The sequence below is a fragment of the Etheostoma cragini genome, chromosome 3, assembly GCF_013103735.1.
Source record: "Etheostoma cragini isolate CJK2018 chromosome 3, CSU_Ecrag_1.0, whole genome shotgun sequence".
Taxonomy (NCBI): domain Eukaryota; kingdom Metazoa; phylum Chordata; class Actinopteri; order Perciformes; family Percidae; genus Etheostoma; species Etheostoma cragini.
In genome coordinates this window covers 28,341,544-28,352,992 of record NC_048409.1, presented here as the reverse complement: position 1 = coordinate 28,352,992, position 11,449 = coordinate 28,341,544, and the positions used below count along the sequence as shown (strand labels likewise).

General features: G+C 42.0%; 1 long non-coding RNA gene across 1 annotated transcript; it reads left to right on the top strand.

The window, feature by feature from the left end:
- Nucleotides 1-537: 537 nt before the first annotated feature.
- LOC117942460 lies at nucleotides 538-1,338 on the top strand. Its single transcript, XR_004656125.1, has 2 exons — nucleotides 538-599; nucleotides 1,168-1,338. It is a non-coding gene; the product is annotated as an uncharacterized LOC117942460 (long non-coding RNA).
- The last annotated feature ends 10,111 nt before the right edge of the window (nucleotides 1,339-11,449 follow it).

Here is an 11,449-nt window from a genome sequence, read left to right as displayed (position 1 = left end):
CACAGTTACACAGTTACACACACACACACACACACACACACACACACACACACACACACACCTGGGAGCTGCCCAGATTAACCCGCCTGCTGCTGCCAGGCTCTGAGCTGCTCACATGGACCAGCTTTGTGTCTCCTTCAATGAACATGAACAATACGTACATTGCACAAACACTCAATATACATATAAATATATTAAGAAGAAAAAAAGAAAGAAAAACAGCCATTTTTACAAGAAGAGTGCCTTGGACCTTTAGCCTGACAGATGTTGGGTCTACACCAATTGGCTGGGCTCAATCCGAGGGGCGGGACAAACGGTTGTCTTTCAGAGTCCCCTCTGCACGTGATAGGACGGCGCGTTAACCAACCAGAGCAGCGCTAGTTGATGGATTAATTAGACCGGATCCAGTCGGCAAAACACTGAACACATCTTCCTGTTTTAAGAATGACTTCAGGGCCGTTCTTTGTTCTTTTCTCAAAGAAAAGCTTAACTCCAAGTCTTCCCGAGTCGCGGTCAAGGTCGATTCAAAAGGCCGCCGTTCGCCAGCAGCAGCAGCCATCTTCTTTGTTTTGAAGTAGCAGGGGATTCATGCGGAACCTGTCGGTACACGATCCGCAATATGTTCACGCATGCGCACATGATATCATGATGAACGCGGATTTACAACACTGCACGATCTGTTCCCATAGAACGTTAAAGAAAGTCTGTTCGCCTCCACCGGAAAACTAACGTTAGTTTAGCTAACAGCTAATTAGGCTAACCGCTAGCTGAGACAGCATGTAAGTGAATTAATGAATGAAATTAACAGTTTAAATATGTAACATCTGTTACGTCAGTTCTACTTTACTTGTGCTCATTTAAAAAATACAATCACTCAATACTTGTCTTTATTATTAGGCCTACTGTAAAGTCTTAATTTAGCTGGATCTGCTTTTCCCGCTGTTTAGTTTGAGTAACGTTATTTTAGGCTGAGTCAAGCTGTCAGCTAGCGGTTAGCCGGATTAGCTGTTAGCTAAACTAACGTCGTTAGCTTCACGAGGCTAACAGCAGACCGCTACTGTGGAACAGATGGGGCAGTGCCGTAAATCCTCACACATCAGGATTATCATCTGCGCCTGCGCTAACATATTGCACATGCGCAGGACGGATCGTGTACCGACAGAACAGTCGCAACTTTGCCGTCATTATGTTAAGCCCCGCCCACCGACTCTATACACGATGTGATTGGCCTGAACAGAATTTGGTTCTTCCAGCTCGCAAGCCAACAGAGAATCGCTAGATGACCCTGACTGCAACTTACATTTGCTGCCACTAGGGTGCATCTAGATTTCTAGGCTACTGGACCTTTGTCTTTATCTTTTTCTCTATTGAAAACACAGTAGGGTCCAAGGATCAGGGCCCAAGCAGGTGGGTTGGCTTCTGGGTTTCAACATTTTCTCAAAAGCCCTGAACCTTTTAGCTTTTTAAAAACCTTCAACTGTTCTATGTTACTACTGCTACTACTACTACTATGCAAATCCCTAAAGAAATCTTATATAATTGAGTTACTCTTCTTATGGGGATCATTGATTTATAACAAGAGCAGCCCAGGTTATTATGACAAGGTTTAAGATAATTAAGATAATTTGTTTATTAGTCCCCAGTGGGGAAATTACTGCACTACACTCTGTGTACACACTCTTTTTAGTACTCACACACACAGGCCTGAAATACACACACATGCTCAGGACCTATACATGCACTATACATGGAGAGATGTCAGAGTGGGGGGGGCTGCCAGCTGAACCAGCGCCCTGAGCGGTCGGGGGGGTACGGTGCCTTGCTCAAGGGCACCTGGCAGTGCCCAGGAGGTGAACTGGCATCTCTCCAGCCACCAATCCACGCTCCCAACTTTTTGGGTCCATACGGGGATTTGAACCAGTGACCCTCCGGTTCCCAACCCAACTCCCTATGGACTGAGCTACTGCAACCCCAAATGCATCAGATTAGTCATCTTAACAGTGACCCCTACTCCATCAGATAGTAGGCCCTATAACAAAAAGATCGTAATACTGTTTACACCAAAGTCCTACCCTACCTAAAAAAGATATTGTGACATCAGATAATTTGCCTTTTTAGGTGCCAGGAGTGAATCTTCCACATTTGTTGTTGTGTTCTGGTTTCAGATCGATGAAGACAGTTGGAGAACAATTGGATGCAAAACCGGATGTCTGCTCTGCAGGGTGTTTTTTTTTTTTCTCCCTTGGCCCCTGTCATGTTTTTCCCAAATGACACATGGTACAGAATTTTAATCATCATTAATCATCAGTGTCTTAAAAAATTGCATATAAATATTGCATTTATTGGCCGTAAATGGGGGTAAAACATCCCTTTGGGAGCATAGCACACCCCTGGGTTCCCCTGTATGCAACATCTCGTTCCATGTGTGTGTGTGTGTGCGTGCGCGTCCGTGTGCGTCTGTCTGCGTTTTCCTGGTTTTGTGGGAGCGCGCCGTGGTGACGTAAGCAACAGGTGAGTTGGAGCCCCTCGCGGATGCCTCGTGCCTGCAGTTCTCCTCTCGTCTCCTCTCCCACAGCCGGTCGGACGAAGCGCGTGCTGGTGCTATACATCCCCAACGACACACGGAGCTCGAGAGGCTGCGCTGCTGCACGAGAGCTATACTGCACCAAACACGGCTCGTGCCTCAGAGAGCATTTAAAAAAAAACTAAGGGTCAAAAAGGAGACAGAAACATCCGGACATACGAGCATTGAACGCATCCTACGGTAAGAACGCGCTCGTTTATGTTTAACGTGATTTTTGAACGACCTTTCCGTGAAATTCAGGCATTAGCCCACGAAGCAACGTCTCGGTCTCGTGACGCTTATTTGGGGAGCCAGCCAACGATCTCGCGCTGATTAGGGACCATTTGTTACCTTCTTTCCTCCGTTACATTTCTTTAACATTTAATTTCTCCCTTGTTACATTTATCCGTTTAATTGAAATATTGTCAACAGCAGGTGTTGTTGTAAATGTCTCTCTAGACCCACGACTTGTTATACTAATGTTTACGTTTTTTTAATATATTGATTTAACGTAAGTTAACGTAGCCTATAGGTTATTTTAGCTAAAACTATTGGGAAGTGTTACAAATCAGTGAAATGTGAACAAATTCTAGCAATAGTGGCTATCGTCAACATTCATGCTCCTTCTATTTCATAAGGATTGCATTCTCAAAACTAGGCTATTATTTAGTACTAGTTGTCTTTTTCATCAATTCGTCTGTTTTACAATGACTGTCTGCGTATTTAGAGCATGTTTGGTGCTTCTCTTCCTTTAACCGACCGGGGCAGCGGCAGTGTGTCGGTGTGTCCCACTGAGTGGTCTGTCAGCGTTGATCTTGAACTGCGTTTCTTCTGCAGATGGATGATTTAGAGACATGGTTGGGATTGATTGCGGCTGTTTGACTGAGTGGTGGATCACGTGTCTGTCAGGCTGCCTTATTGTTACCCCCGTAGACCACAACAAATCAATACAGGGCTACGCTCATGACAGCATCTCCGCTGTTGTTCAGCTTGGATAGTAGTCCGAGTCACGTTGCAGGACATTAGACGCTGTTTGGGCATTTAGCACCCAGCCAAGGCACGCGCATGTAGACCCACGGCTGTGTGAGGACTAATGGATGTCAATGGATTGTTTTTACCATCGTTTAGCAGAGATCAGGTGAAAGAAACACCAGCAATCCCAGCTAAACATTAGTCTTGTTTAATTGTGACTGTTGTTTTTTGAGGAAGAAGTAAAAGTAAACAGATTTTATTATTAATATTGGACACATTGCAGGCAGATTTTGAGTCAAATAGTTGGATTTAACCCTTGTGTTGTCCTTGGGTGTTTAAGTTGTGTTTAAAAAGTGTTTTAAATCCGAAATATGGATTTCTTTAAACCAAATTGCCCAAAAATAACATGGATGATTCCATATAACATTCTCCAGGTAAAACAGTATCCGGACTAAACTTTGACATATACCCATCTGTGATCCTATCAGTCAAAATAATTCAAAGTTTCTGCCTTTTTTAACAAAAAATGTATGTATAATTTGATATAAATGAGGTTTGTTGAACATGAATGCCAAGAATAAGTGTAAGACCTGTTATTAAACCAGCTGTGGGTTTTTACAAAGCCACCAAAAGCTGGAAAAAAGTGACAAATAAATCAGAAAAAGCAACAAAAACATTGGAAAAGCACAAAAAAATGTTCATTTTCAATTTTGACCTGGAAGGACAAGTTCATGTTTAAAAAGAATACAACACAAGGGTTAAAAGCTCTTAAAAATCAAAGTTCCCCATGGCATTGTTTTGAAAAGGTGCTTTCTGTTAGTCTTGTACAAGTTAATTAAAGTGGTTTTATTAATTTGAATATTCCCACAGGCTGACAGAGATCCCGGTCTAGCAGTTAAAAGCAATTAAATCATCGTTTGATGGCTAATTTCCTTCTCACTGAGGCTGTTTAGTGGCTATGAGGAGGATGACAACATCTAACTAGCACTTAAATGGATAAATCAATGTGTTGGTTTGCTTCTTATCATTAATGTGCTTGGTCTTCATATGCTTCTTCATAAGAACTGTTGGGTCCTTGTAAATTCTGGAGTGTGGTCGCTCTGTATAGTGTCTTGAGGTAACTCTTGTTATGAATTGATACTATAAATAAAATTGAATTGAATTAAATAAGATGTGTGTGGTCTCGGCTGTGTGGTTTGTGTTAACAAAAAAACAAAAAACACATGTCAGAACAGAAGAGGAAAGTCCTGAATGGAGAGTAAAAAGAAAAATAATAGATGAGATTTGTTATAGGGTTGTGTGTCAATGGTGTTTTTAGTTGGATATCAAAGGGAAATGTTGCTTTTATTAGAGCGTAAATCAGTAGGTTACTAAACTAAATTAGCACATGACAGGTTGTCAATATGTTGAGATGTAGAAGTTAAAGGAACATGCTTACTTAGCGCTAGCTTAGCCTAGCACAGATCCTGCAGGTAACTGGTTCCAACTAGCTACTGCTCCCAATAAGTGACAAAATAAGGCCAACATGTTCCTATTTACATGTTTTGATTCGTTAGTCACAGGGTGTACAAATAACAAGGTCACATGAGACACAGCCGTATTTTAACCGCATACTAACTGGGAACTATATTCTCAGAAAGGCGAAGCACTGCTACTTCTGCTACTTGGGCGGAGGGATATGCTCGCAGCACCTGAGAAGCCCCTGAGCATAGCGTAGCTATGCTTCACCTTTGTGAGAATATAGTTCCCAGTTTATATACGGTTAGAAGATGGCTGTGTCTCATGTAACGTTGTTATTTGTACATCCTGTGACTGTACAAAGAACATATTTTGTCACTTATTGGGAGCAGGAGGCTAGTTGGAGCAGTGGCAGGTAGTCTGGATCAACGGGACTACATTCCCAGGATAAAGCCTGACATCTGGCGCGTCATGCATCTCCCAACTAGCCTACTGCTCCTCATAAGTGACAAAATATGTGAAACTACAACAAACTTCTAACAAGGAAGCTATACACTAAAAATAGCAAGTTTTGAAGAAAATTTGGATTTTGCCATAAGGCAGGCCTTCTTGGTTCTTTCAGGAAATGATTGTAAAGATGCTACATCTGCTACGTCTGGACTCAAGTGGGTACACCGAGTCGAAGGTTTTGGGTAGTAAAGAGGTTTTAAAGAATGCTCAGTTGTACAGAAAATCTTGCAAAAGGGGAGTTGGTGGTCCAGTGGTCGGAGGAGTTGGAGGTAGGGGAGGCGGGCAGGAAGTACAGGGCTGGTGGTGTGGCGGGTAGCGTAGGTGACGGCAACGCCAAACAACCGCGCACGGAGCGGAGTATCCACAACAAAAGGTTTCGCTAGAACTTCTGGGAGTTTTGGCCAAGAGAAAGTTACCATGTGAGTGACTGAAACACACACACACACACTAAGAATGGGAACACTATTGCTGCGTTCCAGACATAGTTTTTATCCCTTAAGTTACGATTTTAAGTCACAACTTAGTATCGTTCCTGGAAAAGTCACCAGAAACTCTTCTAGCTAGTGTTAGCGTTAGCTAGCGGCTACGTAACGTTGACGTTAGCGTTAGCTAGCGGCTACCTAACGTTCACGTTAGCTACCGCTAGCTGATTCTAGCGATTTGTAGTTCCCGACATGTTTTGGGCTTCATTTAATAAACATAACCTGTAGTAGTACACAATTGAATGTGTATTGTTTTGGATTTACAATGTGTGGAATTACTTTACGTTGCTTATCCGTAGTATTTCTCACGGCATCAACAGGGGTCGCCATCTTTATCTGTGTGTGACGTCACAACTGTAACTGGGGGTACAACTGTCTTGTACGAATGCTAAGTTACGGGTTTGACTGCCGTTGCAGGGCACTTTCACAGGTAGAAGGTTGTGTAAACACGAGTTACAGGTTACCTGGAACGCAGCATAAGACACGAGTCACGCATAGGCTGTGACAGAATATTTACAAAGAACAGGCGTACTGTGTTTACTGTCTAACCGGGACGTATTGAGACCGATTGGTGGGATTTGCTATGGACGAAGTAAACATTGCCATACACTGGTAAGAGCTAATGATCTTTATCCATGAAAATAACCCACATTACCGTAGTGTGTGAACGGTGAACTTAATTTAATATTGCATATGCCACTTTCTTTTACAACTTTCTTCCAGAGGCTATTTTGCAGAACCACCGTCACTGCGTCCACAAGCGCCCCCCCCCTCGTATTCAAAACTAGTATCCCAGACTAGTAGCAGGGGACTTAACCTGCAGTGCTTCTAATAAGTGCTATTGGCAGATACAATAAGGAAGCATTCAGTGTCTATGAAGAAGGATTTACCTTCCCATCAAAAGATAATGATTCTTTTCCAGAAGAGTTTAGGATGTCGATGGTTAGTGGCATGTCCTACAATGTGTGTCCTGGTTGTAATTTAGCAACTCACTTGCCATGCACAACATTAATATTGTACTCTGCCATCACTGCATTAATAATTCCTGCGATATCATGGGGGCAACTTAACACTGCCAACTAAAACTGTGGTTGTTGTTGTCATACAGTACATCTGCTTTCCTGCTTTGTCTCTGGGCATAAATCAAATAATAAGAAATGTAGTGAGTTGTGCAGACTTGGTTGATAACGGGTTTTCTATTCGTGCTTTCAAGTTTAAAATTGAATATGTGTTTCATGAGTAATGTATCATCATTTTGTACACAAAGAATGACTGTACCACACGAGCACATGCCTGGTAGTGTTGGTGTTGTTAGTGGTGTGTTTGTGTGTGTGTGTGTGTGTGTGTGTGTGTGTGTGTGTGTGTGTGTCTGTGTGTGTGGACAGTTTAACAGCAGAGAGCTGATTGGTCAGGAGACAGAGGGCTGCATTGTTTTATGCGTACTATCTCCTCCTGCTCTCTGTCCCTCTGTCCATCTATCTAATATATTTAAATAATGTATATGTAAAATAGTTAATTGTATGATTATGTAAAGTAGACTCGCAATTCATCCCACTTTTTCTATCTGTTCCGAATGTACTTTAAAAAGAATATTTTTCAAGTTTTCATTAGCATGGGGGCAGACAAATATGCTTGTTTTATGCAAGCGTTTGTCATTACTATAACTATCCCAAATAATGACGATGATGCTGATGGCATAAAATAGCTCCAACATATCAAGCAGCAACAGGTGAGCACATTGACCTCAATATTATAATTGTAATATATAATTTAAAGATCATTGGTTTAGTTTGTTTTCTGGCCCAAATCACAGAATACAAGTGCGTTAATTGCGCTTCTAGCCTCTTAGCCTAACCTTAACCTTCACAACTAAATATCTAACTTTAACCCTAACCCTCACCCCAATCTTAACCTCATTCTAACCCTAATCCTAAAACCAAGTCTAAACCCTCAAACAGCCCTTTAAAGTTCTGGGGTCCAGCATTCTGACCCCACAAAGCTGTCGGGACCACCACAAGTATTCTGTATTCCTGGTTTTTGGACCCTACGAATGTAGTTAAATGTGAACACACGCACACACATTAAAACGCCGCACTGTACAGGCAGCTTCCAGCACTGTGCATCTAGTATTCAGGTCTGGGATTGCTTTTTTTCGTCACCACTGGCCCTCTCCAAGCTTTACCGGGACTGTCTGGGTTCATTCAGCTTCAGAATCTGCTGCTGGGTGTCTCCAGTGAAAAGAGCTGCAAGTTGGGAGCGCAGTAACTCATTGTTGGAGTTACTTCTAGTTGGTGGCAACTAGACATGCAGCGTAATAAAGCAGACAAGCTCTTCCATGTTAATTTATCCACTGTAGTGTAAGATGCCGACTTACATCTACTAGGGCTGAACTGTATGCAATATGAAACCACTAACGGAGGTGAATGGCCGTTGTTCTTCTCTTACTTACTTTTTCTTCAATTATCTGCTCTTGCTATTCCTACTTTTAGGCACAGACATGATAGTAATTATCTCTTGTAATTTTCTCGAGGAAGGACAACCAAAATATACAAAATGACGTGCCTTTATGTCTTCCACGTACCTAAGGAAAACATTGCATTTTGGTGTCTTAAAACCATTGAAGAGCCTTGCTGTATTAGAGCAGTCCATGTGAGTAGGGGCCATCTTTTCCAGTTGTATTCAGCCCTGTCAGGTTAAAATGTAATTCTTGGCGGGAACACGAGCCAGTTGGGGATCCTGTTGTCGGATGTAATGGACCTGAGCTGGCAAGGGAAACATGACAGATTGCTAACGTTTCGTCTACTCGGCTCCCTCAGTTCCCCACATCGGCCAGAGATGAAGATGTAAGAGCTCGGCTGAAGCTCCCGTTACGTTTTGATGGCACTTCTACGGCTAAAGAACCAGAACCAGAATCAGAATCAGCTTTATTTGCCAGGTGTGAGAACACAAACAAGGATTTTTTCTTTGGAGCATCGTTACTCACATTGTGCTCGCACATACAAAACAACCAAAACAAAAATATACACACTAATATACACACACTACATACATACTCTAAACAAAATAGAGGTATGAGTGCAATATGTGGAGCATAGTGCAGAGGATACTGGGATAAATAGTATTATGTTATTATATCACAATATGAACAGTTCTGAAATAAGAAATGAGAATGATTTGATAAAAAATAATAAGTGAGAAGTGAGAATGGGAAAAGCGGTGTTCAGACCCACCCAATAGTAAAGTTGTTTTGGTGTAGCAGGGTTGCTGAAGGGACCATTTAGGAAAAGACATTTGAACCAGAAAGCATTTTTATTTTTAATTGAATCTTGATTGAAAACTGATTGGTGGTGGGTTTGTAGCTCATCCGGCCGGCTGTTGGAGCGTTGCAGTTTGTGAACTAGTCGAGGCCGGAGAGCTGCTTCTAATGCTAAAATATAAGACGGCACTTAATATCAAGTTTCATCATTTTCACTTTTTGTTGGACTACCCCAACCCACTGGGGACAGATTGAAGAAAGAACTAGAAAGCCTTGTTTTAGTGGTTTGATGAATATTTATTTAATTGTGAGTGTTTAGTTTCCAGTCAGTCCTCCTCGACCATGTCGAAGACATCGCCAGTGTGGCAGCATTTTACAAAAATACATAACGGGAAAAAGTTGAATGCAAAGTTTGCAAGCAACAGTTTGCATATCGCAGCTGGACTACAAAGATGGCGTATCAGCTAAAACCTGTCTGCGTTAGGTTGCCCTGTCTGTTTGAAGTAGGCTATCAACACATAGAACATATCAGACTTGGCATATTTCATTGTCTAATAATCATTTTATAACTACCGGCGCACCCACCTGCAACGACGGGAGTGTTCCCCAGACCCCCCCAGACCCCCCCAGACCCCCCCAGACCCCGCTGGATGTTAAGCCTCTACCATCCAAACGCAAAAATAATATCACGGAAGGAGTTTTCGACTTTATTGCTCAGGATATGAGGCCCATTGCTGTTAATATACAGCGCCAGCACGACACACCATCACGCATGGACTAGCCGCAAAATGTGAGGGACTCCAAGAGAGAGTTTCAGAGTTAATACAATACAGCGAGGCACTGAGCTTGACCACAGATATGTTTAAATATGCTTCAACATCTCAGAAAAACCAAAATGCTGACAGATAATCTTTTCAGACTGACTTAAAGTCGCGATTAACCCGGCCTGAATGGTTCCTTACTTCCAAAATCCCGATTGGTCGATTTTTTTGCCGTGTTATTTCATCAGGTGGAAACATAGACCGTTAGTCTATGGGTGGAAAACACTAATTGCCAATGGGGGTGTTTTCAGAGCATCCCTGCTGTTTCACAGGTAACAGTCTGTCTTCAGAACACCCCCCTGTTTTCTCTGTTTTTGGATTAGCCCGACCCACTGGGGACAGATTGAAGAAAGAACTAGAAAGCCTTGTTTCAGTGGTTTGATGAATAAATATTTAATCGTGAGTGTTTAATTTCCAGTCAGTCCTCCTCGACCATGTCAAAGACATCGCCAGTGTGGCAGCATTTTACAAAAATACACAACGGGAAAAAGTTGAATGCAAAGTTTGCATTAGGTTGCCCTGTCTGTTTGGAGCAGGCTATATGAACATATCAGAATTGGCGTATTTCATAGTCTAATAATTGTTTTTATAACTACCGGCGCACCCACCCGCAACAACGGTAGCGCCGATAGCGCAGACTATTCATTCAAAATGAATGAACATTTGGGTTGTTTACAGAAGACTATATGCATAGTAGAGTTGTGGTGGTACTGGCAGTAGCAGCACTTTCTCTTCAGTATTTCTCTCACAGGTATGAAAAGTGATGAAATGGACTGATATGCAAACGACACTTTAAAAGGCGTTTCTACATCCATTTGTGGAGAGCTGTGTGAGTGCAAATGGGCACCCAGCTCCACAATAATTGAGATTTATAAAAATGGAATCAGGTTTTATGTGTGTCTTTTTAAATCTGACGGAAATAATAAGTATGCATATTTCTGTCTTTGTGCTCACAGATTTGTGCATATGGCCCCAGGATGATGTTTGTTGGATAACTGGTTTGTTTTCTGGTTGACTTGTTTTGGTGTCTGTTAGGTTTCTTACTGATTGGCTAAATAAACTATTACTGGAGCCGTATGGAAGGATGATCACATTAGTATAAACTGACCATATATGACATGTATGTGTGGTTGTGTGTAACAGTTGTAAATCACCTGAGCAAACAAGTTCTGTAGAATCACAGATTTTGTGTATTTCCAGTTATATCAGATATAGGTCAGTGTGTATTTATATGAGAGTATGCCTTCTGCATTCTGGGTAGTTTAAGCAGACCAAAAAAAACAGGACTACACACACGCAGAGTCCTGCTGAGTCTAGTATTTCCTATAAACACATTTTAAATTAATTCAAACTTTCTTCTCTTTCTCCAGGCAAGGAGTGGTGACCA